This window comes from Petaurus breviceps, unplaced genomic scaffold (genome assembly GCF_028583685.1).
Source record: "Petaurus breviceps papuanus isolate PSGF00001 unplaced genomic scaffold, PetGlider_PUasm1.0 98, whole genome shotgun sequence".
NCBI classification, from domain to species: domain Eukaryota; kingdom Metazoa; phylum Chordata; class Mammalia; order Diprotodontia; family Petauridae; genus Petaurus; species Petaurus breviceps.
Window position 1 is genome coordinate 31,543,741 of NW_027187460.1, and position 21,474 is coordinate 31,565,214.

Sequence of the window (21,474 nt, forward strand, 5' to 3'; positions counted from 1 at the left end):
TGGAAACAGCTGTAAGTGCTCTGCCTCTGGCACATAATTCCTATTTTTTTTTTTTTTACTTAGTAGGAACTGGAGAAAACATCTAGTCCTCCATCTTATTGGTCATGTGATCAACAAGTCCCAGACCTTTCATTTAAAGATGAAAAAATTAAGGCACAGTGTTTAAGTGACATGCCTAGGATTTTAAAAGGTCAAAATCAGCACAAGATTAGAAGGAAGGATAAAGAGAAGACATTGAATTTAGTTACTACTATGGCTCTAACATGACTTATCCAAATACGTTACTGAGGCTAAATATTGGAAAATGAATGAAAGAAAACTGTTTAGTTATGTCCCCTAAGTTACCTAATGCTGCTTAAGATTCCTAAGCCTGAGTTTATAAATCTGTAAACTGGGGATTAAGGCAGCTAGGTAACACAATGGATAGAGTGGCAGGTTTGGAGTCAGGAAGACCTAAGTGCAAATCTGGCCTCAGACATTTACTAGCTGTGTGACCCTGGGCAAGTCACTTAATCCTGTTTGCCCCAGTTTCCTCATCTCTAAAATGAGCTGGAGAAGAAAACGGCAAACTACTCCAATATCTTTGCCAAGAAAATCCCCCAGAAGGGGTGACAAAGAGTCAGACACAACTGAATAACAAACTGGAAAATGACAGTACATTTACCCTGTGCCTGACAAGAGAGGAGTTCTGGTATAATTAAAAGAGTCTCTTTAGAAGCCAAGTAAGCTTCATTCTAGTCCTGAGCTGGTTTCCACTAATTATGGTATGTCACAGTGGATTACATTTGAAGTCAGAAAAACTGGATTCAAATCCTAATATCTAGAACTTAATATTAAATAGGCTAATAGTATGTAAAATGTTTACAAAGTATTATGTAACTGTTAACTAATTATAATTACCTATATGACCTTAAATCACTTAACCTCTCTAGACCTCAGTTTCCTTATCTGTAAGATGGGGATAATTATATTCACAATACCAAACTTTCCCATTTGTAAAATGGGGATAAGTATACCTGGAAATTGTCTATCTCATAAGATTGTTGTGAAGAATTCAACATGTTACTATGTACTATTAATACCATTGTTTTGTTGGAACCTGTGATTTCTTCACTTTTGGAAGTTTCCTGGTGAGGAATCTCCTATTACCAATCCATTCTTCAATTGATAGTCTTAGAACTGCCTAATATGGTTATGATAAGATCAGCATCATAAAAGAGAACATTAATTAATTTATAGGGCTGTTTTAGGCATTAGGACAAAATGAGTTATTAATCAATAAGTAAACAGGACAGCATTACTGGCTCACAGAATACGTCAGGGAGTAAGGTATAAGAAGACTGGAAAGGTAGGAGGGGGCTAGGTCATGAAGGACTTTGAATGCCAAACAGTGAATTTTGTATTTGCTCCTGGGGGTGACAGGAAACCACTGGAGTTTCATGAGTAGAAATAACATGATCAGACTTAGGCTTTGAGAAAAATCACTTTGGTGGCTGAAGGGAGGATGGACTAGAGCAGGGGGAGATTTGAGGCAGGCAGATCCACCAGCAGGCTATTGCAGTAATCCTGGCATGAGGTGATGGGGGCTGCACTAGAGGGATGGCAGTAACAGAGAAGAGAAGAGAGGTACAGGAGAGGGATTTTGCAAAGAAGAAATCAATAGGCTTTGGCAAGAGATTAGATGGAGGGGTGTAGTGGAGTAAGAGACAGTGAGGAGTGGAAGACTCCTGGGTTGCAAGCCTGGGAGCCTGGGAGGATGGTGCTACCCTCCACAGTAATAGGGAAGATAGAAGGAGGGGACCAACCAGGAAACTAGGCCTACTGGACATCTAGTTTGAGATAACTGAAAGGTAGCTGGAGATGTGAGATTGGATATTAGTAGAGAGACTGGGGCAGGTAGGGTAGATTTCAGAATTGACAGCATCTTAGAGATGGTAATTAAATCCTTGGGAACTGATGATATCACCAAATGAAGAAATGTAATGGTAAAAGATAAAAGGGCCCAGGACAGAATCCTGAGGGACATCTACAGTTAGAAGGTATGATGTGGGCGAGGATCCAACTAAGAAGACAGAGGAGCAGTCAGACAGATAGAAGGAGAAACAGGGCAGAGTGGTGTTCCACAAACCTAGAGAAAAGACAGTATCACAATATTCAGAAGGAGAGTGTGATCAACAGGGTCAGAGGCTGCAGAGAGGTCAAGGAGAATGAGGACTACGAAAAGGCCAATGGATCTGGCAGCTCATTAGTAACTTTGGAGGGAGCAGTTTTGGTGAAATGAGAAAGTTGGAAGCCAGATTATAAGAGCTTAAGAAGAGAGTAAGAGGGCAGCTAGGTGGCGCAGTGAATAGAGCACCGGCGCTGGAGTCAGGAGGACCTGAGTTCCAATCCAACCTCAGACACTTAATACTTACTAGCCATGTGCCCTTGAGCAAGTCACTTAACCTCAATTGCCCAGCCTTCCCTCCTCCAAAAAGCAAAAAAAATAAATAAAGAAGAGAGTGAGAGAAGAAAGTAGTGGAGGCACCTATTACAGACAGTCTTTTAGAGGAATTTAGCTATACTCTGGGCCTCAATTTACTCATCTATAAAATGAATGAATCAGATTAGATTAACTTTAAAGGTGCCTTACACCTCCCAAGTATTATATCATACACATACATGGATATTATATCATATACTTGGGATCATATATTCCCAAGTAAATGATCCCAAGTATTCCCAAGTATTAAGACACAGACTAACACACAGTGGGAAAAGCACTGGGTTTGGAGTTTGAACATGGGTTCAAATATAGATTTGGCCACTTATTACCTAAATGACTCAGGGCAAATCAGGTCCTTGTGTATAAAATGTCCAAGTTGGAATATACAGCCTCTGATTCTGAGTCAGTGATTTCTCATGCTATTAACTACACTTGAGCCTGATTCTGGCCAAAGGTGGGCAATTCCTTATTCAGGGGAATGGAAAGGAAGGAATTGAGTCTTCACTTCTTGAAATCAAGGAAATGAGAAAGTCTCTTCACTTCTGCTCTGGGTTAATTTGGCTTTCAGGTTCTCATGCCCCGTAACACCAAGGTTGCAAGTCTTAGGACAGGAGGGGGGGTGGAGATGGGGATGGGGGAAGGAGGAAGGCTGGGACAGCATGAAAGCTGTAAAAGCTTAGGGGCCTCCTCACAGAGTTCAAACACCTTTGGTCAGGCAAGTGTCTGCTTTGCAAAGAGATCACCACCTTCCTTGATCTCTGTCTCCCCTCCCCCTCCTAGGCACAGACATAAACACACCCCAGAAATATTAACTGGGGGCCCAACCTTAGGAGAAGCCTTCTAGCCTCCTTTAGCGTTTGGGAAAAGTGATTTCTCAAGATAAACAGGGATACACAATTCAGTAAATAAACATCACATTCCAATGGATGAGGGAGAGCTGGAAAGATCTCTGGGTCCAGATTCAGCCCTCCCCACCAGGATGAGCCATTAATTTTGAAAGCCAAGCAGCCTAAATTGGTAAATGTCCAAGTACTTTCCCTGTCCCCTCCCCTCTTTACTGTAAATCAGTTTCAGCCTAAATCCCAGGAGGTTTAGCAACATGCAGGCAAATAACTAACCTTTTCCCCCTGGGAAATGGGCAGAGAACCCTTCTTGTCCCACATTTCATAGCCTTCCTGAAGTAAACTGGAAAATGGTCATCTTCTCTCACTGCAGTGGAAGTCCAGAGCCTTGGGTTCAAAATCCCCTCTCTGTCACAAAGGATGTTAGGTTTTGAGCTGGAAGAGGTCTTAGTGATCCTGGACCCTTTTATTTTAGAGATGGGGAAACTAGGGTCCAAAAGAGACAGATCCAGGATTCAAAAACATGGTTCCAATTACAAATATGATACTCTTTCCAATATGATACATCGACACTAGCCATACTGTCTACTGGGTGACCTTATACAAGTCACTCTCCCACTCCCAGTTCCTTTACTTCTAAAATAAGAGGCTGGATTACATAAAGTCCCTTCCAACTCTAAATCTATACTCCTTAAGTCTTTATGGAGAAAAAGATGGCCCAGGGATAGAACACTGAGCCTGAAGTCAGGAAGACCTGAGTTCAAATCCAGCCTCAAACACTTACTAGCTGTATGGTCCCAGACAAGTCATTTCACCTGTTTACCTCAGTTTCCTCAGTTGTAAAATGGAAATTATAATAGTACTGAACTTTGTTGTGAGGATCAAATGAGATAATATTTGTAAGGCTCTTAACCCAGTGTCTGGCACACATATAAATATTTGTTCCTTTCCTTTAAAACCCAACAGCTATATATGTAATACACATTCATGCACACACACAAACACACACGTAGGTGTGTAAACATGTATGTGCATGTGTGCACACCATATATATATATCTATACACACACACACACACACACAAAGTCTTTTTTTTTTCCTTTTTAAAAGCTGCTCCTAAGTAATCGTTCACATGGTGTTAATGAAAGCATGGATAATCTTCATGGTGTAGGGCCTGAGACCCAAAGTCAGGGCAGACCTAGATTTAAGTCCCACGTATAACACAGACTTGCTGTGTGACCATATTTGAGTAACTAAAAGTCATTTAACCTTACTAAGGCCACTCTTTCTATAAGTTAGAAGTGAGTTGAAATCTATATTCCCAGAAGGGGTTCCCACGCTGACAAAATCATAGGTCCTTGACTTATTATTATTATGATCACTTACGTTGCTGGCAGGAAGGATAGAAATCAAGAATATAAATGGCTTCCTTAGAAGAAAAAAGGGAAGAAAGAAAAAAGCAGCTGCCACATTTTAATCTTCATGGTGGGGGGGGGGTGAGCAGGGAATTGGCTAATAACTAGCTTCTCCTTCCCTTCATCCTAAATCACTTGCCTTCTGAAACTGAAATATTACTCACTGTTCTCCCAACGAACACAGATATGAGCCCATATGTTAAACCTCCAGTCCTGAGGAAGTGTCTTCTAACCCACACTTATAAAAACCCTATAACAACAAGGGTTCATTAAGGGGAGACTGGAAATAAATTTTTTATTTAAAGTAATGGTTTTATTAAAACTATAATTCGCCCAAAGTGCCTGAGAATTTAACAAAGTGTGTAATTAGCAATAAATTGAGGAGTCTGTCTCTCCAAACCTAAGACAAGGAGAATTTCTAATGGCTGGCTTAGTGAATTTTTTTTTAAATGTAGCATCTTATATTCATTAAAAAGTCTGATTTACAGGGTTTAATATCTATTTAGGCTGCACCACACTGAAACTTGGCATATAAAATTTCAGTCCAGATGTGTCTTTTTGGCTGTTCAAGTTTGCACACCAACACCCACATGCTGCTGAACAAAAGATTCCCAAACATCTAACTTTCTGCTGCTCTGTCTTTTTACTTTTGTTTGTGAGCCTGCACACATACACACTTGTGAATACACACACACTTACTTTAACTGAGTTTGGGTTGTTTTGTTCACTAGACTCATGGGTCCTCTACAGCCCACTGACCTCCAAAGACCTATTGCTTAAGAAAATAATGTGAGTTAGCAGTTCCAGTAACTGCTTGAGCAGAATAAAAACACTACTTTTCTAAATGCTGGGTAAGTGCTTGAGATATTCAGTAACTGCTCCTCTCAAAACTGAACTTGAAGGGCAAGAAGAATCTTATTTAATCTAGACTGGACTTGGGAACAAAACTTAAGTCAGAAGACACATGGGGGCAGGTAGGTACGGGCAAACAGCAGGCCATCCAGAAACAACAACATGCCCGGTCAGATGGGAAGGTTTGGCTGACACTGGACCAGCTCCTACAGTGCAAATGACTCCATTGTGTAGTACAGGCCCCAAGGAATAGGCCTGGGGAAGAATGCCTCCCAACTGGTTTCTCTAGGAGAGAAGTAAGTGTGGCAGGATGTTGGAGGAGGCAGCTGCTTTCCCTATCTACCTTGTCTGAATAACTGGGAGGCTGGCACAGTCAGACAACACCAGGCTGGACACCAGAGTTTAATCAGAATAAAGAGGCAGAGGAAATGGACAAAGAAGAAGACAAAATGGTGGCAAAGGTTAAAGGTTAAAGGATTAGACTTAGAGTTTCTCTGTTTTTAATGTCCCACATGCCTCCATACAGATTAGAAATAAGATGTCCAGGGGCGGCCAGGTAGCACAGCAAGTAAGAGCACTGGCTCCAGTGTCAGACTGACCCGGAGATCGAATCCCGGGCTCAGACACTTAGCACCCACCCGGAAACACCTGGCCGTGTAACCTTGAGCAAGTTACTTAACCCCATTAAGACCTGCCTGAACATCAATATAAAAAACTCTGGGACGTCAGGATTACTCACATGCCAAGAGGCCTTGGAATAGGCCTTTGTGGAGGGAAGGCCACCTGATGTATGAAAACAGAGAGTGTATATTATAAGAAATGACAGAATCAAAGGAAGACTTTTATAAACTCAACAAGGGTGAAGTAAGGAATATACAAAATAACAATGTAAATAACAAAAACAAAAACCTAGAAGTGGCAGAATTAATAAGTGACTAGGTTGTTTGTCTGTTTGATTTTTTTTTTGGGGGGGGGGATGTTGAAGCTGCTCCTAAATAATTATTTGTATAGTGTTAATGAAAGCACGGATAATCTTCATGGACAGCTGGATGGTGCAGATGGAGGGCTGGGCCTGGAGTTAGGAAGACCTGAGTTCAAATTAGGCCTCAGACAATTACTAGCTGTGACTCTGGGTAAGTCACTTGACCCTATTTGCCTCAGTTTCCTCATCTGTAAAATGGGCTGGAGAAGGAAATGGCAAATCACTCTAGTATCTCTGCCAAGAAAACTCTAAATTGGGTCATGAAGAATCAGACATGACTGAAATGACTGAACAACAATAATGCCCAAAAGGGCAGTTTGCCTCAGAGAAGAGCTGAGAAAATGAACCAATGTTATTGCCTTCTTTCCAGAGTGGGGGATCTATATGGGACTTATTGCCTCTACTGTCAGATTTGTTTGTGTAGGTTACTTTTGATGAAATTTTTTTTCTCTTTATTATTCTTTGGGTAGAGGAGGAAACAGGTGTATTCAGAAAAGAAGGTTACATAAAAGTACAAGATAACAATACATTTCTTTAAAGGAAAAGAAAATGTGTATTACTGGACAAACATTCCAAAAAGTCCCAAGACTTCTGTCCCGTATTTACCAAAATATTCATAGTATGGGGCAGCTAGGTGGCACAGTGAACAGAGCACCAGCCCTCCAGTCAGGAGGACCTGAGTTCAAATCCGGCCACAGACACTTAACACTTACTAGCCATGTGACCTTGGGCAAGTCACTTAACCACAATTACCCTGACCTCCCTCTCTCCAAAAAGTAAAAAGAAAGAAAGAAGGAAAGGAAGAAAGAAAGAAAAAGACAAAATAATCATAGTAGCATTATTTGTGGTGCTACTTTTGCATAGCATATTATAAACAAGGTACCGTCAGTTCTGCTGTCACACCTGCTTAGAAAACTCCAACTTGTCTCAATGAGATTGATTTATTAGGGATCATTTTCAGCATAACTTGAATTTCAAGTTTGTTTCTGCTCAGTTTCTTGAGAAACATCTAGAGAACACCGAAAATTGCATTACTTCGAAATAATTCAGTCTGTAATCTTTCTGATTCCCACTTTCTTAAAGCAAACTTTGGGTCTTGGTCAAGGTGATGGGCCATATTTATACTATATTTCCTGATGCAGCAGGAGCTGTGAGCATAAGTGGGTTGGTCCTCACCACTCTCACCCCCTTCTGCCATGGCCTCTGGCCTCCAAGCCCAGAATTATGGCCTGTCCAACTTGCTTCGTAGCCTTGGGCCAAGTCTAAGCAACAGCCCAAGGCCTCTGACAAGGCTGCTATTAATTGTAATGTAATATTTATGTATCTCTTAACTGTTTAACATGTATAAAAGTTGGCAACTGTTTTTAAAAATTTTTTTTATGTGTTACAGATGAAGTTTTTGAGCACTGTTCCCTTACGCCCCATTTCCCCCCATAAGTTCTATGTTTTGTTTTGTTTTTGAGATTTTATGTAACTTGGTGCTTTTGAGGAACTCAGATATCTTGATGTAGTGTTACTGCCTGCAGGTACCCATCAACTATGGAGTGGTTCAACAAACTGAGGAGTATGAATGTAATAGAATACTACTGGGAAGTAAGAAGTGATGAATATGAGAAATTCAGAAAAACAAGGGCAGATTTGAATGAACTGACCTGGAGTGAAACAAGCAGAACTACATACACTATAATATTTACTGTAATAGAAATGTTAAACAAACAAAACCCAAACCACTACAGGGAAGTCGACCTTTTGCCAGTATAAAAACCACCTTGATCTGGAAGAATGAATAGCAAAACATACCTCCCTCCTCTAGTAAAGCAGAGACAAGAGTAAAAGAGGGGCTGGAGAGTCGTTTTGTATCCACCATCAGGCAAAGTCACTGTTTCAGTTTTTAGTTAACTGATTTTCGTTGTTACAAGGTATAGTTCAGTACTAAGGTGGGGGAAAGTATAATATCTGAAAATGATTCTAATATCCAAAAAGGTATGAATGAATAAAATTTATCTTCACGAAGGAAAGAAAAAAAAATAAAGACATCCTGACATAGACATCTCAGATAAATCCTCCTTCTGCCTAATGAAAGAGTCACAATTCTAGAGAGAAGGAAGGATTTGGAATCAGGAGACATGAATTTGAATGCTATCTCAGCCGTTTACTAGCAGTGTGGCTCATGGCAAGTCAATTAAACCTCTGCTTGCCTCAGTTTCCTCATCTACAAAGTGGGGTTAACAACAGCACCTACCACCCAGGGAGGTCATGAGAATCAAATGATATCATATATTAAAAGCACTGTGGAAACCTCAAAGCACTCTATAAATGTTAGTTATTATTAGTATCTGCTCCACACAATTTAAAACTGTCTTGAAGTGTTCTCTCTTACATGGGTCTTAGTTTTGTCCCCAAAACTTGACTCTACAGGCCTCTACTCAGAGTAAAGTATCCTTTACTTTTAATTGATTGTAAGCTTGCTAAGGGAAGGGGGCACTTTTATACTTGATATGAGTAATGATAATGTCACAGGATCTGGAAACTATAAGGGGCATTCAAGATTAATAAGAATTAACAATAATAGCTGACATTTATATAGTGTCTACCATGTGTGGTACATATATTAAATCTTCTGATCCTCACCACCACCCTGGGAGGTAGTATCTACTCCAGTGATTCCCATTTCATGGTTTATGGATGGTGACATAAAGGGTTAATGCCCCAAATTCGTTCACGGTGCCTTTAATGGTAAATAATCATCAGAATATTATTAGTATATAGAATTATCCTAAGAAATTCGTGCCACATTTTTGTTGTTGTTATTGAAAGAGGTTTGCATAACAACAAACACTGGGCATCACTGAGGTGACCCATTCTTCCCCCGTAATTGAGGGAACTAAACCAGAAGAGGGAAGAGACTCAATATTTCTGTTCCCAAAAGCTAACCCAGGACCTTGTACAGAGTAAAGGATCCTTTACTTTCTTTTTTCTTCTTCTTTTTTTTGTGGGGGGGGAGGGGAAAGGCAGGGCAATTGGGGTTACGTGACTTGCCCAAGGTCACTAATTCTGATTTGGCTTTTGTTTTTTTTGCTTTTTGGAGGCAGGGTAATTGGGGTTGTTTCCCAAGGTCACATGGCTAGTAAGTGTTAAGTGTCTGAGGCTGGATTTGAACTCAGGTCCTCCCGATTCCAGGGCTGGTGCTCTATTCACTGCACCACCTAGCCGCCCCCAGGATCCTTTACTTTCAATGATAACAGTTAATACTTGGGCCTTTAGGAGCAGTCAGTTCAACACTAGGGTTATAGATTTACAACAGCTAGAACAGAATTTAGAGATTATGTTGTCCAAATCCCTTATTTTATAGATGTGGCCCTTGGTTCAGCTATTTGGATAAGTCCCTTAACCCCACTGGTCCTCAGTTTCCTTATGTGTAAAATGACCCATATGGCTTAAAAGGCATGATCTTGAAAACACACACACACACACACACACACACACGAGGTCCAGAGAGATTCCACAGGTGGTAAGATGTACAGTCAGAATCTGAACCCAAGTCCTCTGACTTCATTTTCAATTGCACTAGGCTGCCTCCATATACAGTAGCTCATTGGACTTTTGTAAAACCTGGTGAGGTAGGGAGTGCAGGTATTGCCTTATCTAAATTACAAAGGAAACTAAAACTTGGATAGGTTGCAGGCCTTGCAGAATATCAAACAGCTGAGTTAAGTGGCAGATCTAGTATTCAAAGTTGGCCCTTCTGATTGGAAATCCAAGTCTCTCTCCACTTGACCACAACATTTAATATTAAAAACACCTGATGACTGACTGGTTCCAAAGTACAGGAGAATGAGGTGGGCCCTGATTGGCTAGAATGACTCACATCTGTTCCCTGGGACACCTCTTAGACTGGCTGCCATTAAGAAATGTCCTAAAATCACTGCTCAGAGGCATTGAAGGAGCAGTCCCCAAGAGAGATTACATTGTGCAATGGGACAGTCCAATTAGGATCCTGCCTGGGGAGTTTCACTAAAGTTTGCAAAATGCTTTACAAATATTATCTCACTTTATCCTCACAACAACCCTGGGTTGTTTTCATTGTTCAGTCATTTTAATCTTGTCCAACTCTGCGTGACCCCATTTGGGGTTTTCTTGGCACTGGAGTGGTTTGCTGTTTCCTTCTCCAGATCATTTTTACAGATGAGGAACTGAGGCAAAATGTCCAAAGTAATATGTCCAAGGTCACACAGCTAATAAGTGTCTGAGGCCAGATTTGAACTCACTGACTCCAAGCCTGACATGCTACCTGGTTACCCCTTAGTTGAGGCAAGGAGAAACTTAAGTCACTGCCCCACCATCACACAGCCAGTAAGTGTCTATATTTGAACTCAGATCTTTCTGATTAAATGTCTAACACTCTAGGCTATGTACTACCTAGCTTCCAGTGGAGTGAACAGACAAATCAATTCTTAATCAGAGACTTGTAGCTTATAATCACCAACAGTTCATCCCTAGAAGTTTCTCTTGACAACCCAGTTCAATGCTAATCACTGCTCCTGTCTAAGCGCTCCAGAAAGGCAAGCTCAGAATCACAGAATCTTGAGGCTGGACGAGACCCCAAAGTCACTCTCATTTTAATATACATGAAATAATTAGGAAGGTTAATAGGCTGTTTAAAAAGACATAAGGATGTTCCATCTCCTAACTCCCTTTCTTTTCGATGGCTGCCTCTGTTCCTAGAGCACTCTTCCTTCTCAATCTCTGGTTTCTCTGACTTCCTTCTTCAAGATTCAGCTCATATCTCACCTTTCCCTGGTCCCTCACTGATAGGGTTTTTCCTCACCTTACTTTCTACTTACATTGCTTATGTCTCGAATGTACAAAGTGATTTACATGTTGTCTTCCCTATTAGAATGTGAGCTCCTGAGAATGGAGAGACCCTGCTTTCAGCTTTCTCTCTATCTTCAGAATTTAGCAGAGGGCCTAGGCTTAAGGGCTTACATAGTAATCCCTTAATAACTACTTGTTGATTGAATGATACCCTCAACAGCTCAAGGATGGGAAAGGACCTATGTGTATGAAAATATTCCCAGCAGCAAAGATTTGAAAAAAAAAAAAAGTGTGTGCCCAACAACTAGAAAATGGTGGAACAAATTAGGGTATATAGATGTGATGAAATATTACTAAACTTTAAGAAATTATAAAAGGGACAAGAAGCCTGAAAGAACTTGTATTCTGAGAAGCCTGAGAGGACCTGTATAAACTGATTATAGAGTGAAGTGAGCAGAACCAGGAAAACAATTTACAAAATGACAATTACATGGAAGAAAACGAAAACAACTGTGAAAATCAATACCATGACCAGTCATAACTCTAGAAGACTGATGATGAAACATGTCTCTTGCCTCCTAACTAAGAGGTGATAGACTAGAGGTATAGAATAAGATATATATTTTCAGATAAGATCAATATGCCATTTAAAAAAGTGTACTTATACAAGGGAAAGCTTTTTTATTGTTTGTTTTTTTGAGATGGGGGCAGAATTGCAGGAAAGTGACAGAGATACTAAAAAAAAAAAAGGTGGGAGAAAAGGGAAAAAAAACAACCATGAACAATATTTTTTAAAACAGAAGAGAGTAGAAGGAAGTTCAGAAGCGGACACAGATAAATCAGACAATGATGAATTAACAAGTTAAATTTGACTTCTATAAAATAAAAACAGCTATACATAGCAGGGAAAAAAATTGGTACATCACAGTTCACAATCTCATTCACAATCCCCTTTTATTCCCTTTGTATAATTTCAATGTTCACATTTGTTGGTGTTTATTAAGCTTATAATTAAAAAAGAAAAGAAAAAATTTAAATCTGAAAGCAATTAAAAAAAATTTTTAGAGACAAAAGGTATGTATTTAAGTCTCAAAGAAACTATCATTTGACCTTGGTAATATCTACTCCCTTTCTTCCCCTCAATAAGCATGGACATGGAGAGTTGACTGCATGGCTGGAATGTACCCTCTTCCTCACCTCTTTGAAATCTCTCACTTTCAAGTCTCAGCTCAGGGGCCACTGCCTTCTACAAGTCTTTCCTGGTCCTGTTAGTTGTTAATGCTCTCACCTTCCTCAATCAATCACTTCAATCATTGGGCCAATCTGTCAACAAGCACCTACTGGAGGGGAATTGGGTGGGTAGGAATGGCGACTTATCAGGTCCTACTTATGTGTCAGGCACTATGCCAAACATTTTACAAATACTGCCTCACCTGATCCTCACAACAGCCCCCTGAGGTAGGGGCTATTATTATCCTCATTTTATTAGCTAAAGAAACTAAGTCAGGCAGAAGTTAAGTGCATGTTCAGGGTCTTCTGAGTCCAGGCCCAGTGTTCTATTTACTATGCCCCCTAGGTGCTTCCAGTACCAGGGACTAAGTTCAGCACTAGGGAGACAAACACAAATGTGAGAGTCCCTGCCCTCAAGGAGCTTACATTCCATTAGGAGAGAGAGCACATATATATGGACAAAATGTATATAAAATAAATAGAAGGTAATTCAGGGAAGCTGGGAGGTGCAATGGATTGAGTGGTGGGCCTGAAGTCTGGAAGATCCAAGTTCAAATTTAGCCTCAGGCACTTACAAGCTGTGTGACCCTGGGAAAGTCACTTTACCTTGTTTGCTTCAGTTTCCTTATTTGTAAAATGAGCTGGAGAAGAAAGTAACAAACCACTCCAGTATCTCTGCCAAGAAAACTCCCCAAAAGGGGTCACAACTAAAAACAACTAAACAACAACAATTTGGGGAGGAACGTATTAGCAGAGAAGGAGATCAAGAAAGGCCTCATGTAGAAGGGAGCATCTGAGATGAGCTCAAGGAAACTAGGAATTTTCCTGTAATTATTTTTTATACTCATCTGCTTATATATTTCATCCCTCCCACCTCCAGAATGTGAGCTATATGCCCAGTACCTAATAGGGCTCTGTTTACAGGAGGTGCTTAATAAATACTTGTCGGATTGGCTACCCAATAACACAAATAACATTCTCTATTTGGAGAGCGTCTTTCTTGCCAAAGGTTCAAAGCAGTCACAGAATCCTGGAGCCAGAAGAGACCCCAGTGGCCACTGAGTCCAACCTGTGCCTGAACAATGGGTTCAACATTCCCGACAAGCAGCTGCCCAGCTTCACTGAATATTGCTAGGGATGGGAACTCACTATTTCTCCGAACAACCCTCTCCATGCTTATTGTCAGGAAGTTTTATCTTCCATCAAGTTGAAATCTGTAGCTTTAACTTCCACTCATGGCTCCAAATTCTGCCTTCTGGGGCCAGAAAGAATAAGGCTACTGTCTCTAGTTCACATACTTGAAGACAATAATATAACAACAGCTAACATTTACACAATACTTTAAAGTTTGGGAAACACTTTATAAATATTATCTCACTTTATCCTCATAACAACAGTGGGAGGATGCTACTATTATTCCAATTTTGCCGATGAGGAAACTGATGCAGGCAGAGGCTAAGTGACTTGTAGAAGCAGCTGGTGGACAGAGCACTGGAACTGGTGTCAGCAAGGCCTGACCTGAAATTCAGCTTAGTAGCTGTTTTCCTTTGGGCAAGTCACTTTACCTCTGTCTACCTCAGTTTCCTCAACTGTAAAATGGGCATAATAAGACCTCCCAGAGTTGTGAGGATAAAATGAGATGTTTGGAAAGCACTCTGCAAACCTTAAAGTGCCATATACAGATGCTGACGATAATTGTTTTTGTGGCTATTATGTTCTTCATCATTGTCATCATCACTGTCATCATCTTCATTGTGATTATATATGTTCTCCCTAAGTATTCTCTTTTCTGGGAAAAAATATTCACAGGCCTTTCCCCATGGAGAAGTTGAAGCATAGCACTATTAAGTCATTTGGCTGTTAACTACAACATTCACCATCTCCTTAGCCTCAGAGACATGGTATGGAATGGCAAATAAAGAAAGACCTGGCCTCAGAAGCAAATGCTGCCTTTGACACATACTAGCTGCCTAACAATAGGCAAGGTATTTTATAGTTTTGGTGCTCTCCAACATTATGATTTTCAGAAAAGGTGCCAACCTGTATTGGTAGTGAAAATTTCCTCTTCTAGGAGTTTCCTGTATCACGGGCAGTCTAGTCTTCATCCTCCTTTCAGCTATTTTTCAGTTGTATCCAAATCTTCATGACCCAATTTAGGGTTTTCCTGGCAGAGATATTGTAATAGTTTGTCATTTCCTTCTCCAGTTCATTTGACAGATGTGGAAACTGAGGCAAACAGGGTTAAGTGATTTGCCCAGGGACACAGAGTTTAGTATTTGAACTCCTGAGTTGGATTTGAATTCAGGTCTTCCTGACTCAGGGCCCAGCGCTCTAACCACCTAGATGCTCTGCCTAAAACTATGAAAAGTTCATGGTCTCTATCTTATTTTACAACGAATATTCTAAGTCACCCAGTCAGCCTAAAAACATCAAGGTAAGAATGAGTTCTGAAGTAGCCATGGTCTATAGTGGCCAACTATGGATGAGTCCCATAAGCCACACTAGCTCTCCTAACTCCCCCTGTGGCCAGAGTTAAATACTCAGATCTGAGCCAAGTGCAAAACATCCCTTTCTGGTTATTTCAGCATACAGGGCTCCAAGCAGGGAGGTCTAAGCTTAGCACAAGTTTGCACTGTGTAATAAACATAATGAGAAATTTGGGACGGTACATCCCTGCCAAGCTTCACTCTAAAACTGGCCTCCATAATCTTGGCAGGAAAAACTTTGGGGGGTGGGGGCAGCAGTTTTCAGAGACATGGAAGGAAAAAACAAACAAACCCATGAGTGGTGATATTATAGTGGAGATGTAGACTTGCCTATTTGTTCTAATTCAGTTTAAGTCAACAAATATTTATTAAATGCCAACTATGTGTTGATGCTATCTAACTTCTACTGGGCCCTTACCACAGCAAGGCAATCCCTGTATTCCTCCCTCATTGATTCCCTACCTTGCTTCCCTCTCCTCAATGCTTTTCCCTTTCCTTAAGACCCTACACTTCCCCTCTCATCCTCTCAATTGAGGATCTCCCCTCTTACTTAACCAAGAAAATGGAGGCCATTCACTGAGAATTCCCTCCTTTCTTCTCTCCATGTGAAAAGCCCTTTATATCCCCCTCCAATTCTTCCCTCCACTCTGCCAGTCTCTGACAACCAGGTGGTTCTTCTTCTTGCCAAGGCCATCCACTTTACATATGCCCCTGATCCCCTCCCTTCTTCTTCAACAGACTTCCCCCATTATCTTCCACTGCCTTATTCTTCGATTCAATTCAATGAATATTTATCGGGCCATTTTCAACATGTTGAAAATGTAATTCACCTTCCTCCACAAACTCATCCCCACTCCCAAACTTCCCTATTCCTCAAGAATAGAGTCACTCTTTCTCAATCGAACGGGTCTTTCTGCTGCCTACAAACATGCTCATCCCTCCCACCCTTAAACACCTTCACTAAACCCTATGATCTCCTTAGATTATTATCCTATAGTTCTCCAAACTGTAAGAAAAGCTATGTCCATTGCCTCCATTTTCTCTCCCATCACTCCTCAATCCTTTCTAATCTTTATTTCCCAACAACCCTTTATAACCCACTGCCTGCTCTGCTTGGCTTTTTGACTCCTCAGACATCATGCTTTCCCCAGGATCAGCTCATCACTAGACATCTATAAACCCAACCTCAGTCTCTCTCCTGGGCTCCAATCCAGTATCATCAATTGAGACATCCCATAGACAACCTCGAATTCAACATGTTGAAAATGGGACCCATATTTCCCTACAAACTCATCCCCTCTCTCAAACTTCTCTTTTTCTGTTGAGAGTAGAATTATTCTCCCAAGCTCCTAGTTTCCTAACCCAACATCACCCTGACTCTTTGATCTTCCTTGCCCCATAAATGAAATCAGTTACCAAACCATGATTTAACCTCCCCAATATCACTCTCTAGTCAGACATCTGCCACCTTAGTCCATCACATTTCAAATGCACTTTTGCAGTGATCCTAGGTCTTAAGACCTCTGTCTTAAGTTTCTCCCCCTCAGAATCATCCTTCAGACAGCTGACAAGGAGATATTCCTTAAGTTAAGATCTGACCACCATGCCCTTTACCCTTTGGAATCCCTGGTTTTCTTCAAGAATTAGCTTGAGTCGGGGCGGCTAGGTGTCGAAGTGAGTAGAGTACTGGCCCTGGAGTCAGGAGGACTTGGGTTCAGATCCAGGCTCAGATACTTAACACAAAAAACTAGCCGTGTGACCTTGGGTAAGTCACTTAACCCCAAATGCCCTCCAAAAAGCAAAAAAAAAAAAAAGAATTAGCTCTAATTACCTTCTGCAGGAGGTCTCATTTCTAATAATTCCTTTCATTTCAAGGTAACCATATATCTTCTTTGTATGTTTTTTATATTCCTAGGGTCTAGCACACATGCCTGGCACACAGAAAGGGCTTAATAAATGCTTGCTTGGTTTACTAACTGGACAAGAGGCCTCCTGTACTCTCTGGGCTACAGCAACACCTAACCTCTCAGGTAATGATCAACCCACATCCTAGAGACTAAAAATCTCCACTATAAAAACGCATCACACCAAAAGGCATCGTTCAGCATACCAGTATACTAGGGGGGAGGGTCTGGGTCTCTCTGAACCTAAGGACAGGAGAACTATGGAAGAAATTTGTATTAGTAATGTTCCTGATGGGCTTACATCTATATTTCTCTATAAGTCTTCCTCCTTTAAATGAAAAAGAAATCTTCCTCCTTTCTACTCCTTAAGTGGAAAAAAAAAGACTTTTGAGGTGATACCTTCTTTGGGAGTTTCTGCCAATTTTTAAGCACCAAAGCATTCTGGGATCCTCCCTACTTTTCTCTTAATAAATTCAATCAGTCAATTAATTGGACAGAATTACACAGAACTTTCTTTGCAACTCTGAGGTTGGTAATAATAACAATTATAACTTATGATTGATTATACAGTGCTTTTAATATTTACAAAGAATTTTCCTCACAACAACCCAGTGACCAGAGGTAAGTAATAATAACTCACATTTATGTGGCCTTTTAACACTTCAAAGAGTCAAAGGATGTCAGAGCCACAAGGTACCTTGGTGGTCTTTGGGTACAAACCCTTCCCCATACACATGAGAAAACTTAGGCCCAGATGAATGAGATGATTTCCTCAAGACCAGAGAGTTCTTGGTAGTGACAAGACTAAAAGCCAAGTCCTCTGACTCTAAATACAATTCTCTGTTCATTATCATAGTATTGGGGGTGGGAATAAGGAGCTGGGGATCTGCACCTACAATTTCATCAGCACAAGAAAGTAGGGGTAGAGAAACTCTCTTCACCAATGTGGATCAGCCTAGTAGTCTGTACCATATAATCTTGGAGAATTTACCATAAACCCTGAGAATTTATATGACTTGCCAATGGTCATACAAGTAGTATGTATCCAAGGCAGGAAAAAGCCAACACTTTATCCACTCTGCCACCCCACAGTATCGCAGACTGAGAGTTGAGGTAAACCCTCAGAGGTCCTTACATCCAACCTTCTCATTCTACAGATGAAGAAAGTAAAGAAACTTCTTGAATTACTTGTCCAGGAACACAGAGCTAGTTAGTGTCAGAGACAAGATCTGATCTCAGGTCTTCTCGACCAGGTTCCTAACCACTCTGCTATGCTGTCAAAGGCCAGGTTATTAGAACCTAGTTTGGGGTTCAACGGGCAGTTAGGTGGCACAGAAGATAGAACACTGGACTTGGAATCAGGAAGAATCATCTTCTGAGTTCAAATCCAGCTTCAGACCATCACCAGCTGTGTGACCCTAGACAAGTCACTTTGTATCTTTGCCAAGAAAACCCCAAAAAGAGTCACAAAGAGTCAGACACAACTAAAAAGACTGAACATTAATAACAATAAAAATCTGTTTCTGGGAGGTTACAAATGCTGACTACTTGTGTGACTTCGGATAAATCACTTAACCCAGACTTAGTCTCCTTATCTGTAAATTGAGGGAGCCAGCCTAGAACAGCGCTGTCAGATTCAAATAGAAACAGATCCCTGAGCTACAGATTGACTTAGAAAAACACAAATGAATACTATCTATGTTGTATTATATTTTTGCTTATTTGGTTAAATCTTTCCCAATTACATTTTAATCTGATTCAAACGCACACTGGAGTTTTGCAGGCCCGTGAGTTTTGACACCTCTGGCCTCAATGGACTCTGACATCCCCTCCTGATTAAATTCAATAAGCCTGTGAAATACGAAACAGAATCCTTTTGCTCAAGGAACTTATGGTTTAGATCAGTGGTTCTCAAACTTGGAATCCACAAAACATCCATGGAAAGATTTCAGGGTGTCCATGAACTTGGATTGGAAAAAATTAGGTCTTTATTTATACTGACCTCTAACTGAAATTTAGCATTTTCTTCCATTATGAATGCAGGCAACAAACCACAGCAGTATTTGGCTTCATCAGACTGCCAAGGGGTCCATAACACACAAAGAAGATAAGAGCCTCCCCGTATATACGCAGGGAGCTGATGCACACACATAACACAACAATTAGTAAACAATACAAGACAGGGTATCATCAAATGCCAAAATGGATCAGCAGTACGCATAGTGAGTAGCAGGGGCACGCCACACTGGGTCACTGTGATTGTGACACTGTGGGCACCTCACAATGAGGTGATGGTAATGAGAACCCTAGGCACAGAGTCCAGAATGACTGTCAGTGAGTCTTTCATGGACGGAATACGTCAAGTAATTAAAAAATGATAGTGCCTCTGATCTTAAATTATGGGCCAAAGGAACAGGACTGCCCCAGCCTCCATATTCAAAAGTGGGCCAGTTCACCCAAGTGTTGGGAATGGAGTAAAGCACTCACTAGCCAGTACTCTTCTACAAAAAGGCTTCACTGAGGACAGTCAACCTTCAGTGGGGTACTGCCCCCACAGGCCCAGATGTCTTTGGGCATGACTCCCTGGACAGGGGGCCCTTCTTTTAGCTACATCTCAGTCAATCACCCTGCTCTGGCCTCTCTTCAAGATCTGGAACCAACAGTAACTTAGGCAGCGCTACAGAAAATTGCTGGGTCAGCCTTTGACCCAGCCTTCAAGTTTGCAGTCCCAGAGAAGTCAACTGTCCTGCCTGAGTCACTCGGTAAATCAGTAACGGACCTTGGATATCAGCCCAGATCTCCTTAATCCCAGGGCACTGTTCTAACAACCAGCTGACTGTGCCAGGAAGAATTCCCAGACACAGAGTCCAAAAAGCAGACTGTGACCCCACTGTTGGGATTGTGGGCAGTCAGCTTTCTGAAACTGAAGGCAATGCCTTGAGTACTGACTGTATAGAGAAGAGAGGTGAGGTTCCTTCCATACCTTTCCTGAACATGCTCTTGCCTGGACACAGATAGGCAAACCCATGTCCATTACTTAGGGCTAGAGGGAGAACAAGTTAATTAAAAGGCAAGACCACAAGACACAGTGGAGACTGAGAGTCTCTGAGGCATGCTGCTGCTCCTGCCAAGAGAAGCTGATGGACTATAAAAGCAGGAGATGCCTGCACTATGGCAGGATGCCTGTGGGCTCAGGGGTACAGATGGCTGCTGATTCTGCCTCCTACAAAGTCCACCCAAGTCCAGAGTGAAGTTCAGAAATAACTGCTAACATTTAGATAATGCTAGGTGGTCTGTCAAATCCTTTACATACATAATCTCATTAGAACCTCAAACAGGTAAGTGCTATAATATTATCCCTATTTAACAGAAGAGAAAACTGAGGCAAGGACAGACTGTGATTTGCCCATAGGTCACACAACCTGTGTCACAAGCAATATTCAAACCCAGCTCTTCTCTTGACTGCTTGTCTAACATTCTTTCCACCATGCCCTCAATGGCTCAGAAAGTATACCCCTGTATACTCTCCCTATTCCTCTGTATAAGTGGAGGGGTCCACTAGTTTGGAACATTACATGTAAAGCTGAAATTTTTTCAACATATTCTTGATTGGTGTGGCTGCTTTTTTTTCCCCCTCTTCTTCCTCTTTTTCAGAAAAATTATCCTAAGGAGGGGGAACTAGGTGGTGCAGTGAATAGAGCACCGGCCCTGGAGTCAAGAGGACCTGAATTCAAATCTGGCCTCAGATGCTTAACACAAAAACTAGCCGTGTGACTTTGGGCAAATCACTTAACCCCAATTGCCCTCCAAAAAACAACAAAAAAAATTATTCTAACAATAGCACTCTGTAACAGGGAAAGGGATGAATGAAGAGGGGAATTTAGGCAATGTAAAATCGAAAGATATGAGTAAAAATCAACTTTTTAAAAAGAAAGCAGACTTCTCTTTCAGGCATGTCAATTAATCAACAAATGGGTATTAAGCATCTACCTCATTCAAGGTGCTATCCTAGGTTCTGTGGAAGACAGGGATCAACCTGGGATTTCATTGGTACAAGGAATTCCCAGGTAAAGAAATTCCAAACCAATGTAGGTTGGACTAAAACTCAATAGAAACAGGGGCCCCTAAATAGTACATAAAGATCCTGGCTGCATACTGGCTTAGAAAAGCACATGTTAACATTATCTATGTTCTTTTGTATTTTTATTTATTTTGCTAAATATTTCCTGATTCCATTTTAATCCGGGTTAGGTGTGGACACTTGGGGCCTAGAGAAGAAGGTAAGTGACTTACTAAAGTTCATGCAAGGAGGATGTGCCAGATTTTTAGCCACCATGTGCCCTGGCCTCCCAGCCATCAAAGAATCTAGATAATGCATCAATCAATCAATAAATATTTATTAAATGCCTGTTCTGTGCCACACACTGTGCTGAGTGCTGAGGATACAATGAGAAAAATGAACC

General features: G+C 41.1%; 1 protein-coding gene across 9 annotated transcripts in view; it reads right to left on the reverse strand.

The window, feature by feature from the left end:
- The window catches only part of ZHX2 (zinc fingers and homeoboxes 2), a 225,903-nt gene that overhangs the window by 188,343 nt on the left and 16,086 nt on the right, over positions 1-21,474 (reverse strand). The window contains exon 2 of one of the 9 annotated variants that reach the window (XM_069081263.1): positions 14,662-14,785. The exons of the other annotated variants lie outside the window; for them this stretch is intronic. The gene's annotated coding sequence lies outside the window, so the exon portion shown is untranslated. The remainder of the gene's footprint in view (positions 1-14,661; positions 14,786-21,474) is intronic. 9 annotated transcript variants of the gene reach the window in all.